Source organism: Alosa sapidissima, chromosome 20, assembly GCF_018492685.1.
Source record: "Alosa sapidissima isolate fAloSap1 chromosome 20, fAloSap1.pri, whole genome shotgun sequence".
Taxonomy (NCBI): Eukaryota; Metazoa; Chordata; class Actinopteri; order Clupeiformes; family Clupeidae; genus Alosa; species Alosa sapidissima.
Genome location: NC_055976.1, coordinates 16,594,975 through 16,622,803, shown reverse-complemented (window position 1 = coordinate 16,622,803; position 27,829 = coordinate 16,594,975). Strand labels below are relative to the sequence as shown.

The window sequence follows — 27,829 nt, the reverse complement described above, 5'->3', positions numbered from 1 at the left end:
GGGAGCACGCTGAGTCGGAACAGTGGATCTCAGCCGTGCTCTGGGAATGCTACTGTTCCGCACGTGCTCCGTCTATCCCTCTGGTGTGAACACGACTTTACGCCGTAGGAGATCGTTCTACTGTCGCAATCCTGGAATCCTTTTTCTGTACATGTTCCGTCTGCCCTGGCTCTTACTGCATACAGAGAGGGACATCCCGACTTCAGAGAGTAGAAGTCCCACCACAGGTTGGCTTTTACCTGTGCACTTAACACTGGTCTCTAAATAGCTCATCTATCTGGCTGAATGGTTTGCTAAATAGAATCAGCCGGTGTAGTGAATTTTGAGCATATATGGGATAGGAATTTCACTCTCTGAAGATAGAATGTCAGCCTCTGAATGTAAATCCGTCTACAACATTGCTGACATGTACCTCTATTTCCAATTCCATGTGAACCAGGCCTGTATCCTCAGCTCACTGGCTCTGGGACAGTTTGAGGCCTGTATCCTCAGCTCACTGGCTCTGGGACAGTTTGAGGCCTGTATCCTCAGCACTCTGGGACAGTTTGAGGCCTGTATCCTCAGCACTCTGGGTCAGTTTGAGGCCTGTATCCCCAGCTCACTGGCTCTGGCGCCTGCTTTCAGCTGAGGCCAGCTCTGTCCATGTTCCCAGTCTATGATCACCAGCCATTAGTTAAATGTCAGGCATGGATGTGCTCCTTTTTTTTGGTCCTTTGTCAGTGATTGTGTGTTTGAGAGAGAGACAGAGAGAGAGAAGAGAGAGAGAGAGAGAGAGAGAGAGATGTATGTGTGAGTGTATGTGTGTGGGATAGGGGGTGCATTTATGAATGTGTGTGTGTGTGTGTGTGTGTGTGAAAGAAGGGGGGGGGGAGAGGGGAGAGAGAGAAAGATGTGGAGGTGGGAAGTGATAAGACAAAAGTACTAGAGATGGGGAGAGCTGGAGAAAGTGAGCAAGACAGGGTGACAGAAAGAGATGGAGAGAGAGAAAGAGAGGGAGAGAGAGAGAAAGAGAGGGAATAAGAAGAGAGAGAGAGAGAGCGCAGGAAAGGAAGAGCGTGTTCCTGGCTGCCTGCCGACAGGTCTGTCTTCTGATTAATACTGCATGGACTACATTTGTTTCATTGGATCAGTTTGGGGGGGTGTCGGTGGGCTACACTTTGGAGCAGACGTCAGGAGGTGTGTGGGTGTGTGTGTATGTGTATGTGTGAAAGAGATAGAGAGAAAGATTGAGAGAGAGAGAGAGAGAGAGAGAGCATTGTGCGCAGTCAGGCAGAGAAGATCTTACGACCGAGACAGACTGAGAGAGTGGTGAAAATAGAAGACACACACACACACACAGACACACACACACACGTAGCAGTCCTGTCATTACAACAAGCTGCTGAGCTGGTGAAAGGGCCTTATCGTGTAAGGCACTGAAATATTTATTTCACACAACAGGAGCCCACGCTGGTCCCCTGCCCAGTACAATAGCACTGCCGAGCTCAGCAATAAAATATAATGAAATGGGGGAAAAAAATATGCACATGAAATGAATAAATTCAAACCTTTTGCATTGCAGCAAATGACATAAACAACATCCAATTCATCGGTGCATTTTAATAAAAATCAAGCCATAGTACTTCAAAGACCATTAATCAGTGAGTTTATCATCATCATCATCATCTTCTTCTTCTTCTTCTGCCTTCTCCCTGCATGCAGGCCCGTTCCTCACTCCCAGTTCTATGCCTATTGTCTTAGCCAAAAGCTCCGCTCTCCAATGACTTCTTATTAGCGGGCTAAAAATAGCCCATTGGGTCTGTGAGCGCCGGAGCTAGCGTTAGCGGCAGCCTCAGAGCTGCCTGGGTGCCTGTGCTTGGAGAAGGAGAGTGGTGTGGTCAGAAGCAAAAAAACATTGCCTGATGATAAGACCCAGCAGTGGACATCGGCAACGTCCTGTGTGTGTGAGTGTGTGTGTGTGTCAGTGTGTGTGTGTGTCTGTCAGTGTGTGTGTGTGTGTGCATGGTTTGAATTACGGTGGGTATTGGGAGGGTCTGACCCCCCTAGATGAGACTTGGACCCTCCCAAAAGGGATGAAAATAATAGTTTGGGGGGTACTGAAAAACATGTAATAAAATATAATGTTAGCCTATCCAAAATTGGATGTATTTAAATGCATTATTACCATCACATACCAACAATTCAGGAAATAATCTAATGAAATACGATTTTCAAACCATCACCCCCATTGGGCTGTACCATTTCTCTACGTTCAGACTGTGTTCTTTGCTATGGTTCGTTCACTTCACTAGCTGTCAAAATGTATGTGTGACAAATGTACAGTGTAGGCTGCAAATGCCTGATATAGCCTACGAATGGGTTTACAAGCGGTGACCATACATTTGTCCAATATTTCACTGCCTCTGTAACATAGTGGTAGCCAACCTTTGAAAAACATTGAGTAGGCCTAGCAAGATCTGAATAGCCAGATAGCCAGCTGGGGGGATTGCCCCCTTAGGGCCTGCCGTCCTGCCCTGAACCATTCTTCGTCAGGCCCCTCACCAGAGACCAGTTTGTCATGGGAGGCCCTACCAGGAGCACAAGGCTCCAGACAACATAGCTCTCGGGTCATAGGGACACACAAACCCCTCCACCACGGTAAGGTGACGTTTTTTTTTTTTTTTTTTTTTTTTTTACTTTATTTTTATTGGTAACAACAAATACATACATAGAGAAAGAACAAAAAGCAAATAAACAGACACAAAAAAATAAAAAATAAAAAATATAAGGGGGCCTATAGGGTACATTCATACTCTACATTTTTGTTTTAACTTGTTATGTCTACCTTCAATTCATTTTGTAACCACTTTCCCCAGTTCTTTTCATATGATTCTTCTTTCATTTTTAATTTGTATGTTAACATTTCCCTTGGATTTCCTCAATGATAGTACACCACTGTTTACGATTTGGTATGTTTGCTTTCAGCCAGTTCTTAGTGATAGCCTTCTTACTCGCTGTAAGCAAAATCTTTACTAGATATTGGTCGTCTTTGGAAACATATTCTTCCAAATCTCCTAGGTATAGGACCTTACATGTAAATGGAATTGCATAACCCAAGATCTCACTTAAAGCGACGTGTACCTCTCTCCAAAAAGGCTCTATATTCTTACAGCTCCAAAAAATGTGTGTATGGTTTGGTGCCATATCGCCACATTGTCTCCAGCATGTTTGTTGCATTGATAGTTGTTTACTTTTAATTAAAGGGGTGATAAAGTAGCGAATCTGGTTCTTCCAAGCAAACTCTCTCCACCTTTGAGATTGTGTGGTGGTCTGTTGACATCTCCACGTCATACCAGGTCTCGACTTGGATTTTCTCACCTAGCTCTTTCTCCCATTTGGTCTTTATATATAGTGTTGAATATTGTTTGGATTCCATTAAACAAGAATAAAGAATTGAAATTGCTCTAGGGATTTCTCTATAGTAAGACATCGCAAATACTTTGATGAGGGGATGCACCTCTCCCTCCTTCTTTTTAACTTTGTTTTCATAGTAGTCCCTCATCTGTAAATATCTGAATAAATCTGTGTTTCTTAAACTAAAAGTATCTTTTATTTCTTGGAAACTCCTAATTTCTCCTTCCTTGATAATTGTACATATAGCAGTTATGCCTGCAGCTACCCAATTTCTGTATGTAGTGTCGATTTTCCCTGGTTTGAATTCTCCGTCAAATGCAATCCATCTCAGAAGATTGGGCTCCCTCCCTAACCTCAGCTGTTTAACTACAGACTGCCATGTGTCTAGCGTAAAAGATGTTACTGGGTCAACCTGATCCTTGATCTTTAAAGGAGTTTCCCTTTCGCCAATGTATGTTTGGATCGGGTAGGAACAGGTATTCATTTCTATATCTTTCCAGCGGGTTACAGCGTCATTACTACACCAACACAGAAGCGGACGAATTTGTGCTGCATAGAAGTATTCCCTCAAACTTAGGAGTGCCATGCCTCCTTTATCTTTAGGTAGTTGGAGAGTAGTAAATCGCACTCTAGGTCTTTTACCCTCCCATATAAATCTTGATATTAATTTGTCCCATTTTGTGAACTGTGCTGAAGGCACCTCTACTGGGAGCAACTGGAATAAATACAAGAGCCTAGGTTGTATATTCATCTTAACTGCATTTATCCTGTCTGTAAAATCGATGGGATAGGTAGACCATCTTTCAATATCTGTTCTTACCATATTATCCACTTCTTCATAATTACTGCTATATAGTTCAGAAAGATTTTTGGTTATGTTTACTCCCAAATATTTAAGAGATTTTGCTTCCCATTTTAGTTTGTACTCTGTCACCCCTGCGTCGGTACCGCATGGAACATGATTGTCTGAGTCTTTGATATGTTTAGTTTATATCCAGAGTATTGACTGTATTTTGCCAGGGTCTGCGTTAATCTATCAAAAGATTTCACTGGATCATTTAAGACTAATCAATGCTGTTGGTGACTTGCTTTTTTGAATTCTATTTATAATAAGCAGCGTTCTTCTAATATTATCTTGGGTTTGATGTCCTCTAACAAAACCTGTTTGGTCCTCATCTATAATATCCGGTATAATCGTCTGTAATCTACTAGCTATAATTGAAGTATAAATCTTATAGTCAACATTTAAAATTGATATAGGCCTATAATTGTGACATAATTCCTTATTTGTTTGTGGTTTGGGGAGCACTGTGATGATCGCTTCCTTCCATGATGGAGGGATACAGTTTTCTTCCCAAAATCCAGTTGAAGGTAGTGAGAAGAAGTGGACTCAACTCTTGGTTGAGTTTTTTATACCACTCAGGTGGAAATCCATCACTACCTGGTGCCTTAGATGTTTTTAATTTCCCTATGGACCCTTTCAAGAGAGTTCCATTATCAGCATCATAGTTGGCCCCAAAAGACTTCCTTTTTAACATTCCATATGTTATCTTAATGCAGAGGAAGTAGATTGGGGCCCAAATAGAACGTTCAAGCATTGTTTTTGTTTTTATTGATGAAAGGGTCTATAGCTTTCTGGATCTCCTCTGCAGTTATTGGTGATGTCATATGTTCATTTTGTATGTTGCCTATTGAGGGCAGGTCCAGCAAGTCAAGAAAAGATGTAGTCTCTCCTCTATCTATGACAGAGGTTTGTGTATAGAGTTCCTCATAGTAATTTCTGAATACATTTTCAATTTCCTTTGGGTCATATGTAAATTGGTTCGATTTTGGATCTTGTATTTTATGGACAGCTCTTTCCGCTTGCTGCTTGCAGTAATTTCCTTGCCAAAAGTTTGGCAGCCTTTGGGCCTAGTTCATAATATGTTTGTTTGAGGTATCTGGCTTTGATCTCTACTTCTTGTTGCAGCAGTTGGTTTATTTTATGTCGTGTCTCTTTCATTTGTTGCTGTGTTTTGTCGTCTGGCTTTTCTTTGTGTTTGTGTTCTGTTGTCTTTAATTCTGCTAGAAGAGACTGATATTGTGTCAATTTAGTTTTTTTTAAGGCCACTAGTAATGGCTATTAATTTGCCACGCATGACAGCCTTTAAGGCATCCCATAATATGATTGGTTTCGTTTCACCATTGTCGTTTTCTTGTAGATAGTTTTGAATCTCTAATTTGATTTGTTCTGTTATAAGTTTGTTATTTAATACACCTACATTCAATCTCCACAAAGTATTTCTTTTTCTGCCTTTTAAGTAAATAGTTAGATATAGAGCACTGTGATCTGATATATCAGTCACGCCTATTTGACATTCTTTCACTCTATCTCTGTCTTCTTTTTGCATAAAGAAATAGTCTATTCTGGAGTAGACTGAATGTGTTGCTGAATAATGGCTATAGTCTCTTTCTAGTGGATGGAAATCCCTCCATACATCAAATAAGCCCATTTCCTCACATGCATTGTTTATCAATTTTGACATACATATCTTACTTCTTTTCTTACTAGTTGTATCAAGATTATGATCCAGCACAATATTAAAATCTCCCCCACATTATGCAAATGCCTTCCATTTGTTCTGCAATAGTATCAAAAAGGAATTTAATATAATTTTGTTTACTCTCTGGTGGTGCATAAACATTTACCAGTGTGAAAATGTGCTGATCAATTGTCCCTTTGACTATAATATACTGACCCTCTTTGTCTTTTATTTCTTTTTGGCACTCAAAGTTAGTTGAGATTAGAATTGCTACCCCTCTTTGGCGTGCATTTGTGTGTGAACTATAATATGTTTTCCTGAATCCTAACCTTTTCAATTTCTCATGTTCTGTTTGTGACAGGTGGGTTTCTTGCAAAAAGCAAATCTGAGCTTTCTCCTTTTTCACTTTGTTAATAATTTTAGCTCTCTTAACTGGGTTTCCCAAGCCATTAACATTTAAAGACATAACCTTAATTTCTTCACATGACATAATCCTTTACAGTGTTTTCCCTAATATACATTTCACTTCCCCTCAGGCCAACATTTGAACAAACATTAATATGGAACAAAGAAATATTAAAGAAACAAAAAATGACACACTCGTTTGAAAAGATTAAAGTTGACTTCCACCTAGAAATGTCAACATCTCTCATTATGCATTGACATCCCTTTCGTTTTGGGGGAGATGGCCTTTCATAGAGAAAGGGCCCCCAGCTACTAGTGAGAGTCCAACCATATAGGACTGTTCTACTCATACTAGTTATGGTTGTGGCATAGACTACCCCTTTAGCCAACAGTCTGAAAAGTTGAAAAATTAACCCTCAACATTATCTCAACATCATTTTCTCAACTTCCTTTATCATTTACCTAATGGTCAGTCATTATAAGTGATTCTACTCTGATCTCGGCGATTTTCTGAACTCCTACCAACCAAAACAGCCCTCACTCAGTCGGGTCTTGACACATCTCGTTGGAGCCGCGTTGGAACTCCTGCAACTTCTGTCTGGCCCGTCTGCCTGTCGCCAAAATTCCATCTCTTCCAACACAATTCCAAGCTGCTATTTTAGAAGACTGGAGCCTTTCGATTAAGGAAGAACCTCCCTGACACGCTGGGCTTTCCACTTCCATCCTTCTCCTTCGCAATTTATTGACAGCCTCTTCTGCGGTATTGTATGTCTTTGTCCCGTTGGCCCAATGAACGCGCATTTTTGTAAACGGTGTCTGGAAGCGAATACCTTGGTTTTTCAGAGCCGCCTTCACAGCTGCGTATGCTTTGCGTTTTTGCAACACCCCCGTACTGTAGTCGTGATCAAAATAGATGCGGCTGTCTCCTATTTTAATGTTTTTCTTCTCCCATGCTTTGGTCAGGACTAGTTCTTTATCTGTGTATTGGAGAAAATTGACAACTACTGACCGTGGAGGACCACCTGCTTTCGGTTTCACAGCAAGCGCTCTGTGGGCTCGTTGGATCTGGAGGTCTTTGTCAATTGACAATTCAGTGCGGAGCCACTCTCCCACAAACGGCAGAACCGGGCCTTTCTCTGTGTCCTCTGGGATGCCATATATCCGTAGATTATTCCGTCTAGACCTCGATTCCAAGTCATCTAATTTATCCTTCATCCAGCTCTGTTCTCGCAATATCTCCTGTAGCACACTGTTCGCCTCTGAGCTCCATGCCTCTCCTTCTTCTCTACGTGTCAGGGTGGCATCTATCTTTTCGTTCTGTTCTTGTATGTCTTTAGTGACTATCGCTTTAGTGACAACATCATCCTCCTCCTCATCCTCCTCTCTCTCAACTTCCTCGTCATCTTCAACCGGCCCTGGTGCAGGTAGGTGGGTGGCAGACAGGACGACAGCGACCACCCATCAACTCCCAACCATGTCCGAGTGGCGACGGGTGGTCCTTCAGTGTGGGGTGGCGCACTAGATACGCCAAGTAGTTGGCACGGAGGCAGTGTTGGCGTAAGCTGTCTGCATCTGGAGGGAGACGGATAAAAGACTTTCTCTTCATGGTCTTCCACTTGGAAGCACGGGCTTCAGCCATGGTGCTACTCTTCTTGTCTTCATAGAACACCTGTCTCGTGAACACAAATAGACCATCATAAACAGTGAAGAGGATGGTGTCAGCTTCAGACTGCACAATGGTGTAGTCTTCCATCAGTTGTTGGGTTGACAGGTTCATGCATACGGGGCCAACAGAGTAGACAATCTCTACCTTCACTCTCTGTGCCAGGTCAGTCAGGTGTCTGCATATTACCAGTGGGCCACGGCTGAAGTGCCCTTGAGCAAGGCACCTAACCCCTCACTGCTCCCCGAGCGCCGCTGTGGTTGCAGGCAGCTCACTGCACCAGGATTAGTGTGTGCTTCACCTCACTGTGTGCTGAGTGTGTTTCACTAATTCACGGATTGGGTTAAATGCAGAGACCAAATTTCCCTCACGGGATCAAAAGAGTATATATACTTATACATATACATAGTGTCAACATACATGCTTCATGGACATATATTCCAACTGGACCTTTATCCCAATCAACAATTGCATAGACATGTCACATGTAGACTTGTCAAGGCCACTCCATAACAGTGACTTTTGTTTTATGTTTTCCCATCTCTGGGTTGACCTAATGGTATCTGTGGCTTCATTACACAGAGTACCACACTGGAGAACACATGACTGTCTATCTGTCCCTGTTGGTATATTGTTTTCTTCCATATTCAAGCAGTTGTGCATGCAGCATGCACACTGTCTTTACATTTGTCTTTACAGATCAAATATCTAGCTCCTCTCACTGTGGGCTCAAAAGAATGACTGAGACAACAAGCAGCAGCACTAAACAAGCATCATGTGCTAATCTTGTGGGCATGTCAAGGCATGCAAGGGAAACAGTTAAGTCCTGCTGACATGAATCAAGAAAACTGGGTATGATGTGCACAACATAAAATGAACAAATGTAGTTTGAGTGCATTATTCACTGGCCTTTTGTTATTATTATTTTAAATGTTTTGCTTTTTAACAAAAGTTAAGTTAAAAAGGGGGTGATAATGTAAGGACTCTCAAAGTAAAAGACCATCACTGCATCCAAAGTAATCATCAAACAATGCTAAAACATTAGCCAAATTGTCAAATAATATAAGAAAAGGCAAACATTGTGAAAATAGCCCATCTACAAGCCCACTACGCCTGCGAGGCATTGTGGGCTTGTAGATCAGCTATTTTCTCTGTATAATATTATAATATTTTCTCTGTATAATATCTGTATATGTGGAACGGAGTCACACAAATTGGGGGGTCCCAAGTACAAATATGATTGTTTTGGGGGGGTCACAGCCTAAAAAGGTTGAGAACCACTGTACTAGATGGCAGCCATCTTGAATTCTGCGGTCAAAACAAAGTTGTAATATCAAAATGATGTCAGATTTGGAATCCTCATGGTTGACTTGTATGAAAAAGTGTCATACATAATTCTAGGTCACCCAGATCAAAAGTTATTTTTTAGAGATGGCGTCGGGCGTCATTTTGAATTTGGCTCTCTAGCAAAAAATGCCGGGATTTTTGGGAGGGACATGGGGGTTAAATCTTTTCTAAAGGGTCCATAGAGGTCAAATCAATCATCAAAACATTGTTGCCAGAGGATAGTCACAGAACTTCACATTATGACCCGACTAAATAGCTGTACCCCCCGAAGCTCACGGTATAATTCACTGTGTGTGTGTGTGTGCGTGTGTCCGTGTGTGTGTGTGTCAGTGTGTGTGTGTGTGTGTGTGTGTGTGGTGGGGGTGTATGTGAGGGCCTATAGAGAGAGGGTTAGGTAACAACTTCTTTATGTTAAGCAGCTGGGTGTTTCAGGCGAGTTCAGCGTTTCTCCTTCTTGAAAGGGCTGTGTTTTTGGAGTGCATGTCTCTTTCTCTCCCCCCTCGGGGCTCTCTTGCTCTGTCCATTCTTTTGATTGTGCCTCTTATATTTCCTCCCTCTTCTAATCTCTCTCCCCCACTCCAATTCCCATCTGTATCTCTTCCTCTCTTCTCTATTCTTCTCCTCATCCTCTTTTATCTCCATCTCTCTTCCTCTCTGTCTCTCCCTCTCTTCTCTATCTATTATTTTCCTTCCATCACTCCATTTCCTTCTTCTCTTCTTTTCCAGTCTTCTTCATTTCTCTTCATTTCCTTCCTTTTCAGAATCCCTCTTTCCCATCTTTCCCTCCAATTCCCATATTTCTTTCTTCCTCTTTTCCCATCTCTCCATTCTCTCTAATTTTAGTCTATCTCACTCTCTTCTGTGTCCTCCATATCCCTCTTGCTTTCTCTTCTCTTCTGTGTTCTTCTCCATATCCCTCTTGCTTTCTCTTCTCTTCTGTGTTCTTCTCCATATCCCTCTTGCTTTATCTTCTCTTCCGTGCCCTTCTCCATATCCCTTCTTCCCTTTGCCACTCTTCCTCCCCTTTTCCCACCCCATCTCTCTTCCTACTCTTCTCCTCTTTTCTCAATGTTTCACCTCTCTCTCGCTTTCTCTCTATTTCTTTCTCTCTCTCTCTTCTTTCCTCTGCTCCTCTGATTTTGATTTGAGTACCCTTCACTTGGTCTGAGAGTGTCAGGATATTCTCTAGGTCTCTTACAGCCCTTCTGTATGCTAATCACATATTCTCTTAAGTGCTGCTAATTTACCCCTCATATATTCATCTTAATCTTTCTTTAGCAATTATTCCTTTTTATTGTAAAACCCGCGGGTACAAATCCCTTATAATACCTCAGTGCGAGTGTGTGTGTGTGTGTGTGCGTGTGTGTGTATATTTGTGTCTGCGTTTGTGTGTGTGTGTGTGTGCATATGCATGTGTGTGTATGTGTACATACACTTGTCTGCATGTGTTATCCCATGATACACTTACAGCCTGTGAGTGATTATGTGTACATGTTTCTGTGTGTGTGTGTGTGTGTGTGAACATGCTATCCCATGGTGCTGCCTTCCGGTCAGGTATCTGGTCAGATTGGCCCCCCTGTGCTCTGCTAAACCAGTGTGGAGTTCAGCCGGCGCTCCGTAACACGCACAGGTCGATGCCGAGGTGCACTTGTAAAACGCACACATGAATAGGCGGGGTAATGGAGTGACATGTTGCCCCCCCTGCACGACGAGGGGTAATTGGCTGTGGGCTCTGCAGGGAGGCCCGGGGCAGCTGTTCCCCATCAGTAGCATCTCACGCTGATGTAGTCCAGCTAAAGTGCTTACAGCCGTCCAGCCCGGAGGGGCAGCGAAGCACGAGCATACAGTAGGACCACCAAGGACACACACACACACTCAAACACGCCACCCAACACACACGCACAGACACATGCGCGCACCACCCATCACACACACACACACGCACGCACGCACCACCCAACAAACACACACAGACACACGGACGCACCACCCAACACACACACACAGACACACGCACGGACCACCCAACACACACACACGCATGCACGTACCACCCAACACACACACCGCCAAACACACACACACACACTAGAGTGTGGCTACCCAACCTGAGCCTGACGGGACCCGACGGGTCGGGTCGGGTTCGGACAAATATTTAGAAATTGTAGTCGGGTTCGGACACATGGGGGCGATATGCATTGGAAGCTTTACATTTAAATTCCTTATTATGTTGGGTAACCAACAGGTCTGCTTTACATGATGCAAACGTTTGTTTTTTGAGAATAAAGTAAAATGTAAAAAAGACCTAATAGCTTTCTTCCTGTGTGCAAGATTTGTTTATCGTGACAACGCATTTCAGGCATGCCGCCTGAAATGCACACGCGTTGTCACGTCTCACGACTACATAAACAAAGGTTATGCACATCGCACATAAGCACAGTCTTGGGTGACGTTAAAAAAAGTTGTTAGCCTATCAGGAGATTTTAAGATTATTTGCGTTGCATACTGTGGTAAAGACATAGGCTACCGGTAGGCTATAAGGTCTCCTCGTCAACTGGATGAGGATTTTCTCGAGTTGCCCCAATTAACGTCGATGCTGCATATGGATCAGTGACAGAGGCACTGTAGTTTCAACGACTGTTGCAGTTCAATTTTAAGACTTTTCGTCAATGGTAAGACAATAATTCTATTTAGGCTATGCATGCTTGGGCCTCTTGTGTTAATGTGCGCTGTGTGTGACCTGCGTGCGTGCACGCTCATCTAATTCTGTAGACAATTTGTTGTGTGTTCCGTTTAATGGGCTAAAAAGACAGGCTATCCACAAACGTGAACGTTTAATCACTAGCATGGGAATAACTGAGGCATCATCTGTGTCGGGCTCAGGTCGGGTTCAGACATAAAAATGAAAATGCCTGTCGGGTTCGGACGCAACTCTGTCGGACGCGGGCCGGGTTCGGACAGAAATTTGCGGCCCGATCTGCACTCTAACACACACACACACACACACACACAAATAAACACCTCTACATTTGCAGACAAACATGCACAGATATACACACAGACTATGCATTTCCTCAAATAAACACACACACAAAAGCAGTTGTACAAACATGCATGCACACTTTTGTTTTTTCAAACCTTATATTTCCCATTATTTCCCCCTCCCTTCTCCATCTCCTCCTTGCTCTGTCTTCAGAGGCGGATTTAGCAATTTGGGGGGCCCTCCATATCCGTTCTTTGAATACAAAAATACAATATATAACCTTGCACCAATTGAAGACGGAGAAGTGAATGAAGTTTCAGTTTAGTGTAAACCAAAATGCCAAATATGTTTATTTTTTTAAAATCACACTGGATATTTATAACCACCAAGTAATTAGTGGCATATGCTACAGTATGCCAACAGTCATACAATATGAATGATAACAGTAGTAGTAGTATAACAGTATATAAGTAGTATCCTTCCATTTTAAATCAGGCAATATCCAGCACCATCTTAGATTGTTTACCTAATATGTAGGTCCCAAAACTAAAACCTGCAAAATAATGTTAAGGTTAAATTCCAATGTTTTCATAAATGTTTTCACCCGATTTTGTATAATTTTTACACTCTCAGAAATGCCTGATCTTGGAGGCCATATTTGTGCATTAATATCTTGAAAAGTATTATTCCTAGCCTGCCCAAACTTTGTATGAAGGAAGACAGACATGTTCTCAGTATGACTGGACCCTTAAAGTTTGTAGGCCTACTGCATGCCCATTAGTTATATAAGGCCCTAGATATGGAAAAAAGTGCAAAACTGGTGATATTAAAGGAACATGCCACCCAATGTCAGTAGTAATATATGTTCTTACCTTAACTTTCACGAGTTGAGTCATACCTCTCCCGTGTCGGTACGTGCACTCAAACGCTCTGGTGCGCGGCGCGAATGTGTTAGCATGTTGCTATGCTAGCGGGCTTTGACGTAGCCAGCCGTAGAAGTAATCAAAAACATCCACGTTTTCCCGACTTAAATACAGTTGCACGAGTAGTTGATAGAAATGTCTACGGCCACACAACATGAAACGTGGCGATTTTCCAAGCGAATAAACAGGAGAACTACAATGTGTGGCGCAATAGCACTTGGGAGTACTTCGACCTAGCGTGGTAATATTGTTAACACCTAATTGTAGATCCTACCAGAGTTTAGAATCCATGCTTGATCGACCCCTCAGCCTCCAAATAAAACGCACATCGGCCTGTTGCCTATTCTGCCATGACAATATATCGTCCAAAATGCTTGATTGCATTGCATTCTCCACATTTTTAGCTAAATTTTCATGTACCACATCAGCATTGTTGTTCAGTGAATCTTTTGTAAATTGCTGTACAATAGCGTCGGGCCCTTGTCAGCAGCCTTCGGCTTGCCTCTTGCTATGCACTCCTTGTCTTCCGATGTCATTTCTGAGTCACAGATGTTTACACACATTCACCTCCCTAAATAGAACCAACTTGACGTTGAGTTCAACCTGTGTTATATCCTAGAAGAGACTGCCTGGGTTATTTTGTTTCGATATTAGCCTATATAGGCCTATAAAACACAGTAATTGTAGCCTACATTCAGGGAATAGGCATTTGAAAGAGAGACAGAGTGATATGACTCAGAAATGACATCGGGCGATGGCAGTGCGAGATGTTCAGAACGTAAGAGCTAAAACTTCTACAAACTCAATAACATCCACAGCGGAAAAAAAAGATAAGAAAAAAATAGTCGGAAAACATGTGTGGGAAGCATGCAAGTTTGGCGGTTGTTACCAAAAATGTGAACATGCACGTTGCACTGTTGTGCGGTGGACTTTCAGAATGAATGGAGTCGGAGTTTCTTTAATATCTATTAATTCTATTAATATATGCTGGTATAAAATTAATTGCACTGTCTGTCTGAAAAAGACGCGCTCTCTTCTCGTGCAGTCAAAATGAATGGGAGTCTTCAGAACAGGCTTGTCATAGTGTCACCCTGACATGACAGTGCGTAAAGTAGGCCTAGCCTATAATGTGAATGACTTGTTATTTTATCAAGGATTTCTTTATTTTTGCAAAAAATAAAGTACAATAGGCATTAATTAGTAGGCCAGGAGCGTGTTGAAATTATGTGGCAAATTGCGTTTTTTATTACAATGATAAAATTGTAAAAGGACGTGACCGAAGCTGAGGCAAGCCAGGCAATAGGCCTATAGGCCCGACGGTAATTGTAAAGCAATTTACAAAAGATTCACTAAACAACGATGCTGATGTGGTACATGAAAATGTAGCTAAAAATGTGGAGAATGCAATGCAATCATGCATTTTGGACGATATATTGTCACAAGCTGGCAGAATAGGCAACAGGCCGATGTGCGTTTTATTTAGAGACTGTTTTGCGAGACAGAGACTGAGTTTGCTGCTGATATTCTGGGGATAGGCTACAACATAGCCAATTTAATATATTTGCTGCATTGGATCAGTCTTTCTAGAACAGGCAAGGGCTTTCTAGCTTCACGTCAGCAGCGCTGCATCACCCATATAGCCTACATTAAAACAACCAGCGGATGATGGGCGGGTGCGGTTTTGAAAATTGGTCAAAAAACTTTGGTGCTGATGGATGATAAGTTTTGCTATGCAGTTATGGTTGAAATAATAGCCCATAGCATCTCTAGTGTGTGTGGCTCTCTCTCGCTTAGAGGGGAGTGGGAGGCTGAGGGGTCGATCAAGCATGGATTCTAAACTCTGGTAGGATCTACAATTAGGTGTTAACAATATTACCACGCTAGGTCGAAGTACTCCCAAGTGCTATTGCGCCACACATTGTAGTTCTCCTGTTTATTCGCTTGGAAAATCGCCACGTTTCATGTTGTGTGGCCGTAGACATTTCTATCAACTACTCGTGCAACTGTATTTAAGTCGGGAAAACGTGGATGTTTTTGATTACTTCTACGGCTGGCTACGTCAAAGCCCGCTAGCATAGCAACATGCTAACACATTCGCGCCGCGCACCAGAGCGTTTGAGTGCACGTACCGACACGGGAGAGGTATGACTCAACTCGTGAAAGTTAAGGTAAGAACATATATTATACTACTGACATTGGGTGGCGTGTTCCTTTAAGGGTCTTGTAAACTCATTGTTTGTATCCACATGGCACCAATCATTATTTTGTTTGCTAATACAATACTTTATTGATGTTGAGCCAATATTTGAGGTCTTTGCAAAAATTGCACATGAAGATATGAGGATAAAACAAGGATAAAACAAGGTGTGATTGCATTTTTGGTAATGTTCATTACTCATTTTTGGCCTGAGGCAAAACAATGATTTTGATATAATACAGTAGGCCTAGCCTATGTAAATAATGCTTGATAACAAATGTGTACAAAAACAAGTTTAGCCTACCAGCCTACCATTAACGTCACTCTTTTTGCACGTTTTACCCATGTTACCCATTAGACGAGGTTTGAACAAAATCTGAGGTGGTGCAGCAACAAATCTGATTGACATGAAATGACCCATAGCATATACAGCGTGTGTGAGAGAGAGAGGAAAGGCTTGGAGAGGGGAGATTATGTGTTTACAGTCATTCTACAAGACATCTGTGTGTGTGTGAGAGAGAGAGAGTGAAAGAAAGAGAGATCATCTACTGTAGGTTGCCTGCATCGGATGTGAAAGCAGCAGGCTGTAACGATAGCTCCTCATGTTCGCCATCATCGACGTTATCGTTGTTGTCAACCTCCACTGGTGGTGTCTCCGTAAAGTAAATGGTGATTCACTTTAGGCAGTGTGGCAATGTATTTTTTGGTTTCCTCTCGCATTTTTCTGTTATTGCAACCGCTAGGATAACTTTCGCTTCATTTTTCGCACGTCTGTCTCTCAGTTCAACCTCTACATTCCTGGCTGCGTCTTTCGTCTTTCCCAGTCAATGGAATAATCCATTGTAGTACGAAAAAGGGAGGGAGGGTTCTGAGACGGACTGAATTAGGCATTCTGGTGTTTTTTTGTTGGTTTAGAACATAGGTTCTCAAAGTGCGGCAGGGGGCCAATGGCGGCCCGCGGAAACATTTCTGGCGGCCCGCGATAACATCTGACAACATCTGTGAAACTGTTAAAACTGTACAACTGTACTGTGTGATTTGAAAAGAATGAATCTCCGTTTAGTGGTTTTTCGTGGCCGTCAGGTTTTCCTGTGGTGCTTTGGTAGCTGGAATTGGCCCTGAATAAGGCCTATGCTGATAAGAAGCAAGGCACACTGAGAGTTTGTACTTGAAATGGACTGCAACCAGAACGGTTATATCCCAAATTTGTCTGTTGAGGGTAGAGAACCGCAGGGATTGTGTGTGCATTGCATTTTAGCCAGGTTTAGCCTCAGTTATGAATTAAAATCTGTTTAATGCAATAAATATAAACTGTAGAGATGCAACCTAGTCATTAATGATTACAATGATTAATGAATAATTAATAAATGATTACAAATGGCATTTTTTTCCAGGTTTTTCTTTTTTTTTCTCCCCCCACCCCTTTAATGTTGGGTTCCTGAATTGGCCCTCACCAATCAAAACTTTGAGAACCCCTGGTTTAGAAGTATGATTAAAACATGCAGTGACAATGCAAGCTTAACCATGTTTACAAGTATATAGCCTATTCATTTTTGTATTTTTTTGAGGGGGGAGTGATTTATTGGGGGCCCCAGGCGATTGCCTACCTTTGCCTAATAGTAAGTCTGCCCCTGTCTGTCTTGCTGTCTTTCTATTCAAGCCCATCAGGGTGTTGGTCTCTGTAGCCTCAAATCCAGGCATGCATTGACATGAAAACAAAACAAAAAAATGAAACATACATAAAACAATTTACACTCATACATGTACAGACACATAAACATAGCCCATGTTTCAGGTATGTTGACACGTACGCATAACAGCACAAATATATATTAACCGGATTTTTTGTGTGTGTTTGTGTGTGTGTGTATCTATGTGTGTGCGTGTTTGTGTGTGCGTGTGTGTGTGTGTATGTTGGTGGATTGTGGGTGTGTGTGTTTGTGTGTGCGTGTGTGTGTGTATGTTGGTGGATTGTGGGTGGGTGTGTGGGGGGGGGGGGGGGGTCTCTTCAACACATCCCTTTGTTCTGTTCAGCCATCATGATTTTCTCTTCCTCCAAAGAATTTGTATTTCATCACTTTTCTTCTTTTTTCTCATTCCATCCATCCATCCATCCATCTCTCCTCCTGCTGAACCTCTGTGTGATGTCCCCGTTCACCTAGCCTCTGTCAGCAGGCGTAACACTGATCACCAATATTAATAGAAGACTCTTGGGCCCTGCTATATTTCGCTGTTTATTTATTTCTGTTTCATTTTTGTTTGTTTATTGATTTGGATCATCCTGCCGGTCTCGCGGTTCATTGAGGGTTTTTGAAGTGACTCATCGGGAGGATTCAATGGCAGAGACACAGCAGAACAGTCTGCTGCTGAGTTGGGAAACACGGGTGCTCATGGGCTGATTTACAGGCAAGTTTGCATAGACACACACACACACAAACACACACACACACTGTTTTTTGTGTGGTACACATCTGCAAGGGCGAGTTAGACCTCTGGTATATTATTTTATATCTTTTACTGTAGTAAAGAGGAAACTTTTCACCTCTTTCACCTTTTTCTTTCTTATCAATTGACAAGGTTGTCAACTTTAAAAGTATTTAACTAGGACTGGTTGAGTTTGCCAAACCGAAAGGGAAAACAAGTTTTTTGGTGTGTGATTGTGTGTGTGTGTTTGTGAGGGAGAGAGAGAGAGAGAGAGAGTGTGTGTGTGTGTGTGTGTTTGTTTGTGTGTGTGTGAGAGAGAGAGAGAGAGAGAGAGATTGTGTGTGTGAGAGAGTGTGTGTGTGTGTGTGCTATTTGTTTTAGCACTGAGCTGTTAGGACCACAGAAAATTGAGCCCATTTTCACCAATAGTGATTGATAAAGTTTTCTTCACTGCAGTTTCTCTGTACGTGTCTGCTGCCAAGCAAAACTGGAGAATTTCTGCCTGCGGACGGGCTGAAATAATGAGACTTTCACAAGGCGCAAAAGAAATGCACTTTCCATGAACCAAAATGGCTTTTTGATTGTAAAGGGCTTGGGGTGTTAGCTCTTTCTCCTTCTCTCTCTCTCTCTCCCTCTTTCTCAACACACACACGCACACACACAAATCCTGTTAAGAAATCAGTCACTTTAACATACTAACCCTCGAGTGAAGTGTGTGAGAGCCATACCACACACTCTGAACATGGTGAATGTGTGTTGTACAGCTGTATGTCAGGACACAACATCCCCTCAGGTTTGTGCCAGAAACAAATCCCATCACACCACGTCAACAAACAGCACCTACAGTACATCAAAACAACTATCCTAGTTTATTCCTGTGTTGCATGAGTGGGTGTGTGTCCAGTTATGCATACATGTGTGGGCATGTTTGCGCATACAGAATGCATTTATGTATGTGTGAGAACATTTGTGTGCATGTGTGTACACAGTGCACACACACACACACACACACACACACACACACACACACACACACACACACACATACACACACACACAGTATACCCATAGGCTACATACGATAGAAGTGCTCAAAAGAGAGAATCACTGTGAGTGTAGGTGTGTGTCTATTTGTGTGTGTTTGTATGTGTGAGTGTGTGAATGTGTCCAACAAAATATATGTTTGTGTGTGTGTGAGAAAGAGAGAGAGAGAGTGTGTGTGTTCTTCCCTGGGGATGGGTGAGAGGTAGGGATACTGTGAGGCTGTGGTCTAGAGGGACCTCGATGGGGAACAGCTTTAAACACTTGCGCCAATTACAGCGGGCACAGTGTGGATCCTACTCAAAATGTGCCTAACACCCTTGAGGAAACATCTGCTTCAGCACACCCTCCACACACAGATAGACAGACACACACACACACACACACACACAAACTCATGCACACGCACAGACACACACAGACACACACACACACACACATGCATACAGCCACAATGGGAAGACACATATCGGGTCTTCCATTTCTATACAAACTAAGACGGCAAATTCCTAAAGAAACGCAAGCACCCACACCATAGGTGTATCTAAATAAGCTATGTACCAAAAATGACATTTTACTGTGACTCGAAGAGCTGTAAACAGTGTTGTAAGGCTGCGTGTACACATCCGCTTGGAGCTCCAGTGGAATTGTAATTTCATGACGAGAATTCTCGGTCTAACTGTTCAATGTGCCGTTGAAACGGCGTAAATAGGCGACCCATCAGGCCAGCACTATAACTCCGAGCGTGGTAAACAAAATCGGATATTTCAGGCAGTAAATGCTCCCCTTAAGAACCAAACCAGATTTTGTTCAAATCTACTCACCTATGGCTACTGAAAAGTGTAAGGTTCATTTAGCAAATGTTATTTTGAAGTGTTAAAAAACATTGTTGTTTTAGAATTTAGAATTTGGTGATAATTGGGGGTGTTATGACGATACATGAATTAAGTTTAAAAAAAAAAACAGCTTCCATAACTTTCTGGAAAGGTGGTTGTGTTTATGGTCATGTTTATGTATCAGTGCTTGTGGCATCTTTGTTTTTTAATAAACAAGAAGACACATGGAAATTCCAACATGCAATAACATAGCACAAACGGGCAAGCTCATTCAACACAAACTGTAAGTCTACAAGCTTTGCAATGGACCACACTGAATACTCTTGTAGCATAAACACAGACATTTCATAACCACCAAATATATTGGTATATTACAGTAGCGCCCTCCCAAACACACACACACACACACACACACATAAACACGTTAACAGAGTGCAGCACTTAGCTATGCTAAGCTGTGGGGACCTTGGGCTGCGGGCTAATGTCTTTCATGAGAGAGAGGGTAAAATGGTACAGAAACACACAAGCACACACACATGCAACACACACATACATGCACACACAATACACAAACACACACACACACACACACATACACACACACACAAACCTGCCTCCAGATGTTTCTACTGAGCAGCATAATAAATTAGATGACTTTTATAATTGTAAAGAAACAAGCGTGTCTTTTCATTTGCATGTGGAAATGGAAGATGACTGATAAATATGAAGCCATATCATGGCATATTTACCTAAAACACATCCACACAAGTCAACAGGCAATATTAATGAACATAAACACTTGTTATGAATTCAGATGTTGACTCTGGGAGATTATGGCTGTTAGGAGCAAACAAACTGCTGTGTGTCTGTGTGTGTGTGTGTGTTTATGGCATTCATGTCATCCTTAATTTCTAGACCTCAAGGCGATGCAATAACACTTACACACAAAGCTGTAAAAAAGTATGTGTAAAAAATATGTGTAGTCATATTAAAGCACAATCGTAAGATTTTTGTCATATGTAATTTGACTATTTATAACATAATCCTGATATATTGAACAATCTAAGCTGTGCGAATGCCAGAGGGCGGGATCAGACGTGACTAGCTCCTTATAATATCGGAGCACCTCTCAGGTAATCAGACAACAACTGCAGTGAGTTGGGAGAGAGAAAGCAAGAACACATAGGCTACTACTGGCCAAAACCTCTCCAATTGTTAGAATTGGACTCTGGGCGTTTGGGAACAGCTGAGGGAGGAGGCTACTTGAAACTGTGAGTTTCGGTCGGTGTGAGCGAGCGGACTTTCAGTTGACAGTAATTAACACCCTTTTGAACAATCTAAGCCGTGCGAACGTCAGAGGGCGGTCTACGCTGATGCATCAATAGCGAGATAGGAGGGCAGCTGCATGCAATTCCTAGCAGCATAAAAATAGTGGCTGCTGCTGAAGCGTCAGCATAAGCGGCAGCCCTCGTTTCAGCCAGCCTCGGTTAAGACGGACGCGGTCAAGACAAGCAAGTTTACCTGTGCAAGTTCACCAAGCACAGGCACCGACAAAGGCAAAATGTGCCGTTCCACCATATCTGTTATCACCGGCCATTGCAGAAAACGGCATCATGCCAAAAGGGGCAGAAATCGCCTTAACCTCCAGCAACTTAAACGGTCCTTACCTACAGAAACCTCCTTCTCCATGGGCTTGTGGAACTGTAAATCCGCAGTCAACAAAACCGACTTCATAGCTGGCTATGCAACCACCTTTCATTGGAACTCCTTGCTCTCACTGAGACTTGGATCAAACCAGAGAACACTGCCACCCCGGCTGCACTCTCCACTAACCTTACACTATCCCACACCCCTCGCCTATCTGGACGAGGAGGCGGGACGGGCCTGCTGATCTCCAACAAATGGAAATTCACCCCGCTACTGCCTTCAAACAAATATGTCTCATTCGAATTCCATGCCATCACAGTGATCGCCCCAGCAAAACTCTACGTGCTGGTCATCTACCGCCCTCCAGGCCAACTAGGCGACTTTATTGACAAACTTGACACTCTGCTATCCTCCATCCCTGAGCATGACTGTCCGCTTCTTGTTCTCGGTGATATGAACATCCACTTAGATGCCCCAGGCTCAGCGGACTTTTTGGCCCTGGTCCACTCCTTTGACCTCAAACTGGTTCAAAGCCCACCGACTCACAAAGCTGGCAAAGAGCTTGACTTGATTTTCACTCGGAACTGCAGCACAGACACCCTCATGGTGACGCCTCTCCATCTTTCTGACCACTTCTTCATCCAGTTCAACATCAGCCTGACAGAACAGCCTCCGGCTCCTCAGCCGATGGTCACGTTCCGCCGCAACATCCGGAACCTGTCTCCAACGCACTTCTCCTCTGTGGTTGCCTCCGGTCTACCTCCACTCAACACCTTCTCCTCTCTGGAGGTTAATGAAGCCACTGACTCGCTCTGCTCCACACTGACCTCGTGTCTAGACGAGCTGTGCCCTCTTACCACAAGGCCAGCTCGATCCAAACATTCTCATCCATGGCTAAATGATACCCTCCGATCACAGCGCACCAAACTCAGAGCCACGGAGAGGAAATGGCACAAATCCAAACTAGCTGACGACCTCAAAAACTACCAGACACTCCTGACCTCCTTCTCAGCCAGCATCACTGCTGCTAAGACTGCTTTCTACAATGACAAAATCAACAGCGCTACAAGACACTCGAAAAACTTTTCTCAACCTTCAAATCGCTACTCAACCCTCAGCTGCCTCCTCCTCCATCCAGCCTTACTGCAGATACCCTCGCCTCATTTTTTACAAACAAAGTGGCGGCAATCAGCAGTCAATTCTCTACATGCCCACTCAACGCATCTGACTCAGATACCGCACTCCTACAACCTCTAGGGACTGCTGGAACATCTTTTTCAGCATTCACGCCTCTCTCCGAGAGTGAAGTGTCCAGACTCCTGACATGCAGCCGTCCTACCACATGCTCACTGGACCCTATACCTACGAGCCTACTTCAGTCCATCAGCCCGACCATCGCTCCAGCTATCACACATGTGATCAATGCCTCGCTAACCTCCGGCACATTTCCAACAGCGTTCAAAATGGCCCGGGTAACACCGTTACTTAAGAAAGCTTCTCTCAACCCTGCTCAAGTCGAGAACTACCGCCCTGTCTCACTACTGCCTTTCCTATCCAAAGGCATTGAACAAGCAGTCTCCAAACAGGTCTCTGACTTCCTTTCACAGAACAACCTTCTGGATCCAAATCAGTCTGGGTTCAAAAGCGGCCACTCTACCGAAACGGCTCTGCTGTCTGTAACAGAAGCCTTAAAAGAAGCCAGGGCGACCGCTCGATCATCAGTACTCATTCTGCTTGACTTATCGGCTGCCTTTGACACGGTTAATCACCGTATCCTTCTCTCTATACTCGCTGACATGGGAATCTCCGGAGCTGCTCTCTCCTGGTTTGAATCCTACCTCACAAGACGCTCGTTTAACGTATCATGGCTTGGTCAGCTATCTGCACCTCACCATCTCACCACAGGGGTCAGTGCTGGGCCCCCTCCTCTTTGCCATCTACACCACCTCCTTGGGACAGATTATCCGTTCGCACGGCTTCTCATACCACTGCTATGCAGACGACACACAGCTCTATCTGTCCTTTCCACCTGACGACCCCCTGGTTTCAGCACGGATCTCAGATTGCCTTTCAGACATAGCTACATGGATGAAGGCACACCACCTCCAGCTGAACCTCTCAAAGACTGAACTGCTGGTCATCCCAGCTAAACCTACCATACACCACGACATCAACATCAAATTTGACTCCCTGTCTGTTTCACCGACCAGGACTGCAAGAAATCTAGGAGTTGTTCTCGACAACCAACTAAACTTCTCAGATCATGTTGCCTCAGTCGCCCGGTCATGCCGTTTCGCACTCTACAACATACGGAAAATCAGGACTTACTTGACTCAAGATGCTACCCAACTTCTGGTTCAGGCAATAGTCATCTCACGACTCGACTACTGCAATGCCCTCCTGACAGGTCTCCCAGCCTGCGCAGTGAAACCACTTCAGATGATCCAGAACGCGGCGGCGCGCCTGGTCTACAACCAACCCAAAAGGGCACATGTTACCCCACTGCTCATCCAGCTACACTGGCTACCTATGGCGGCCCGCATCAAATTCAAGGCTCTAACGCTTGCCTACAAAGTAGTCTCCGGTTCTGCTCCCACCTACTTGAATGCCCTCATACAGACTTACACTACCTCCAGACTGCTGCGCTCCTCTGACGAACGATGTCTAGCTCTACCACCGGTACGCTCAAGCCAATCCAAACTTTTCTCATCTGTTGTTCCTCGTTGGTGGAACACACTGCCAGTTCCTACAAGGGCAGGGACATCCTTTTCCACTTTCAAAAAACTCCTGAAGACCCAGCTCTTTAGAGAACATCTACTCTCATAACAACACTTACAACAAGTCTTACTGATCCTAGCACTCACCAGCCGTTAAACTGACAAGTAACTGTTAAAATACAGCACTCACCGACGCACTTATTCTTACTGTACTCTAATGTGTTTTTTTTTTGTTTTTTTTTAAACTGTCCTAAAATTGTGAGAATTGTTCTAAAACTTACTGTTTACCATGTTGTTAGTCGCTTTGGTTAAAAAAGCGTCAGCCAAATGTAATGTAATGTAATGTAATGTAATATAGGTGTAAATACTTCCAAGTTAGGCTCCGAGAGAGGTTTTTTTTATGGCTTTGGCGTCCACATGACCACGCTGTTTTAGCCGTGTTTTAGACGTGTTTTCCAAAAACCGGGTTCCAGAGAGTTTTTTTTTTTCTTGTTTAAATGCTGGTGTGCCCTTGCCGTGTGGACAGAAAGATGGTGTTTTCGATGACAACATAGCCCCACCCGTAACCTCTGACCCTTAAACCCAGCCGTCGCACTCAACCTGACACTCTCCAGAACAGCAACAACGGTGGATCACCGAGCCGTGTTTGTGCTGCAGGTGCTGCTGAATTTGTTAGCATTGCTGGAGCAAAACCTGGAAATCCTTTATCACTACGACGACCAGACACTTTTAAATCTATGTCCTGCTAGGAGAACGGCCCGGAGAAGATTCTGGATAAGACCAAACTTGCTCTATACCGGACATAACGCAAAACGTAAAAGCATTTCCATATAGCAATCACAAACCCTGAAAATAAACTTATAAACTTAAGTTTTACAGTTCAATGGAAAACTGAAATTTTCCGTAGTAAAGCTTGTCTCACGCGAGTGCTTTGGAAAGTTATTGTCTCTTCTTTGTGAATTTGCGTGAAGCCTTTGAGTGACCTGGCATATGCATTACAGTGTTTTGGCTTGTTTTCACCTCTCCGTGTAGATGTGAGGGGTTTTTTACCGGTGTCGTGTGGACATGAAACTTTTTTGAAAACGGTAAGAAAAAATATACCCGTTGTTTCCGTGTGGACGAGGCCTTAGGCTATACAATCGGACCATTAGAATATGAATCTCAAGATGCATACAGACACCTTTTGAAAGGTCAAAGCACTTATTAGAGTAATTAGTAATTAGACACCCTTACTGACTGCATATATCTTGATCGTATATATGAATGATGAATGATATTTGGAGAGAAACAATAATATGTTCAGGATCATGAGACACTCGCTATGGCCACTGAGAGTGCGCTGAGTATTTGTGTATACTGTGAGGTGCCACTATACATAGCAACTGACTGGGAATGGTGTGTGTGCGTGTGTGTGTGTGTGTGCGTGTGCGTGTGTGTGTGTTTGGTCCAGTATGTGTATGTGTGTGTGTGTGTGTGTTTGGTCCAGTATGTGTATGTCTGTGTGTGTGTGTGTGTGTATGTGTGTGTTTGATCCAGTATGTGTGTGTGTGTGTGTGTGTGTGTGTGTGTGTGTGATTGTATGTATCACTGAGTCAGTGGCCAATAGCAGGAGACATTATCAGTACTTCATTAGAGCCCTTGACTGATGAAAGAGTGGTGCAACACCAACACACACATACACACCAACAGAGCCAGACAGCGCACTGAAGCCTAAGCTAATTATTTTTCGGGTCGACATATGAGCTGTCACAGTACTTCAGAACACAAAAGTGTTAGGTTATGGAAATCTTAAACAAGCGATGACAGATTTCAGATGGAATTCATCAGATCGTCACACTTAAAAGATTTTTGCAGAAGTCGGTAATAAACGTGGGTTCAGATGTGGCCAAGCCAGCTGCTAGCTCAGCATGTAACATGTCAAGTGCTTCGCTTCATCTAAGGGAGGAGAAGTTGATGAAAATGCACACACAAATAGAATAATTTACACACACACACATACACGCATACATAAACACATTTACGCACACATACAACACACCCTCCCCACACACACACACACACACACACACACACAATATGGCCTTGAGCACTAAAGCTTTCAACGGAGTTCATTTAAAACTTAAACTGGCAACAGCAGGCATTGACAGGAAGCTAATAGGGAATGTACGGATCCATAGGACGGCTTGGCAGGTGGTCTATGAATGCACAACAAACAAAGCACCCACACCTCACACACACATACACACACACAAACACACACACACGCGCGCACACACGCACACACACAAACGCACACGCACACACACAAACGCACACACATGCACACACACGCGCACACACACACACGCACACACACAAACGCACACACAAACACACAACACAAACACACACGCGAACACACACTCACACACACACACAATCGCACACGCACACACACAAACGCACACACATGCACACACACACACACGCACACACACATGCACACACATACACCCGCACACATACACACTTTCCCTGCAGTTCCCACCAGCATGACCTCATGTCCTGTGGGTTTCCATCACTCTGCTGTTTCCTCCAAATGAACTATGTCTGTAATTACTTGACAACCAGCTTCTCTCCAGCCAGACCCTGATTACCAGGTTCAGTGCCGGACCTTGTTTTTCGGGTCCATTGTCCTGGACCGCCGTGAAGCATCAGTGTGAGCCCAGAATAGTTCCCTGGAGGTGGGTGACATTTGCTGGGGATTGAGCCATAATGGAGTCGGCTGGAGCAGAAGAGGCAATCAGGGGGTTAGGCATGGCAGGAGAAGATCAGAGATGCAAGTACACACATGGAAGTACAAACACGCACGCACGCACGCACACACACACACACACACACACACACACACACACACACACACACACACACACACACACACACACCAGTGAGGCCAGTCCCTGGTTAATAGTAAGCAGAAACACTGGGAGGGATAGGCCAGTCTCTAGTCGTATATGGAGAGGCCAGTCCCCATTTAAAGTGCACAGAAATACTGGGTGGCTATGCCTCACATAGTCTTTATTAGAATAGTTACAATTCAAGCGATACTTATCTTCAAGGGTTAAGTCAGTAGTCAGTCATATGGCAGACTTTGGGAGGGGGGCGGGGCAAAAAAAAACATACTCTAGTCATTTATTTCAAATAGACTAATTTACACACACACACACACACACACACACACACATTTGAATGTGCATGGAAATCTGTACACATATTCAAGTCTTCTATTTATACCTCCCTCATTTCCGCGGGAACAGAGAATCTTCCCCGATTCCCCTGCCTCCCCTCCCCAGCTTACACTGATATATAGCTAATCTTGTTATTATGCAATTTATCAGCCGTCGCCGGTTAGCAGCCTCTCTCCATGCGCGCAGAGCAAGATATTATGTGGATTTTTTCCTGTGCGTCACCGTGCAATAAGTCGTGAAGGGGAGTCTAATGAGCATCCAAGTGTCAGCGTTAACGTTCCGGCTCAAACGAGATTTGTTTGTGTGTGTGTGTGTGTGTGTGTCATTGTGTGTGTCTGTGCGTGTGTGTGGTAGCGTGTGTGTGGTAGTGTGTGTGTGTGGTAGCGTGTGTGTGGTAGTGTGTGTGTGTGTGTGGTAGCGTGTGTGTGGTAGTGTGTTCGTGTGTCTGTGTGTGTGTGTGGTAGCGTGTGTGCGTGTGTGTGTGTGGTAGCGTGTGTGCGTGTG

At 43.6% G+C, this 27,829-nt stretch overlaps 1 long non-coding RNA gene across 1 annotated transcript in view; it reads left to right on the top strand.

Moving 5' to 3' along the window:
• Positions 1-2,914: 2,914 nt before the first annotated feature.
• LOC121694942 overlaps positions 2,915-27,829 on the top strand; it is a 25,690-nt gene continuing 775 nt past the window's right edge. Inside the window, exons 1-2 of the long non-coding RNA XR_006025954.1 lie at positions 2,915-3,164; positions 15,866-15,870. This is a non-coding gene — a long non-coding RNA (uncharacterized LOC121694942). The remainder of the gene's footprint in view (positions 3,165-15,865; positions 15,871-27,829) is intronic.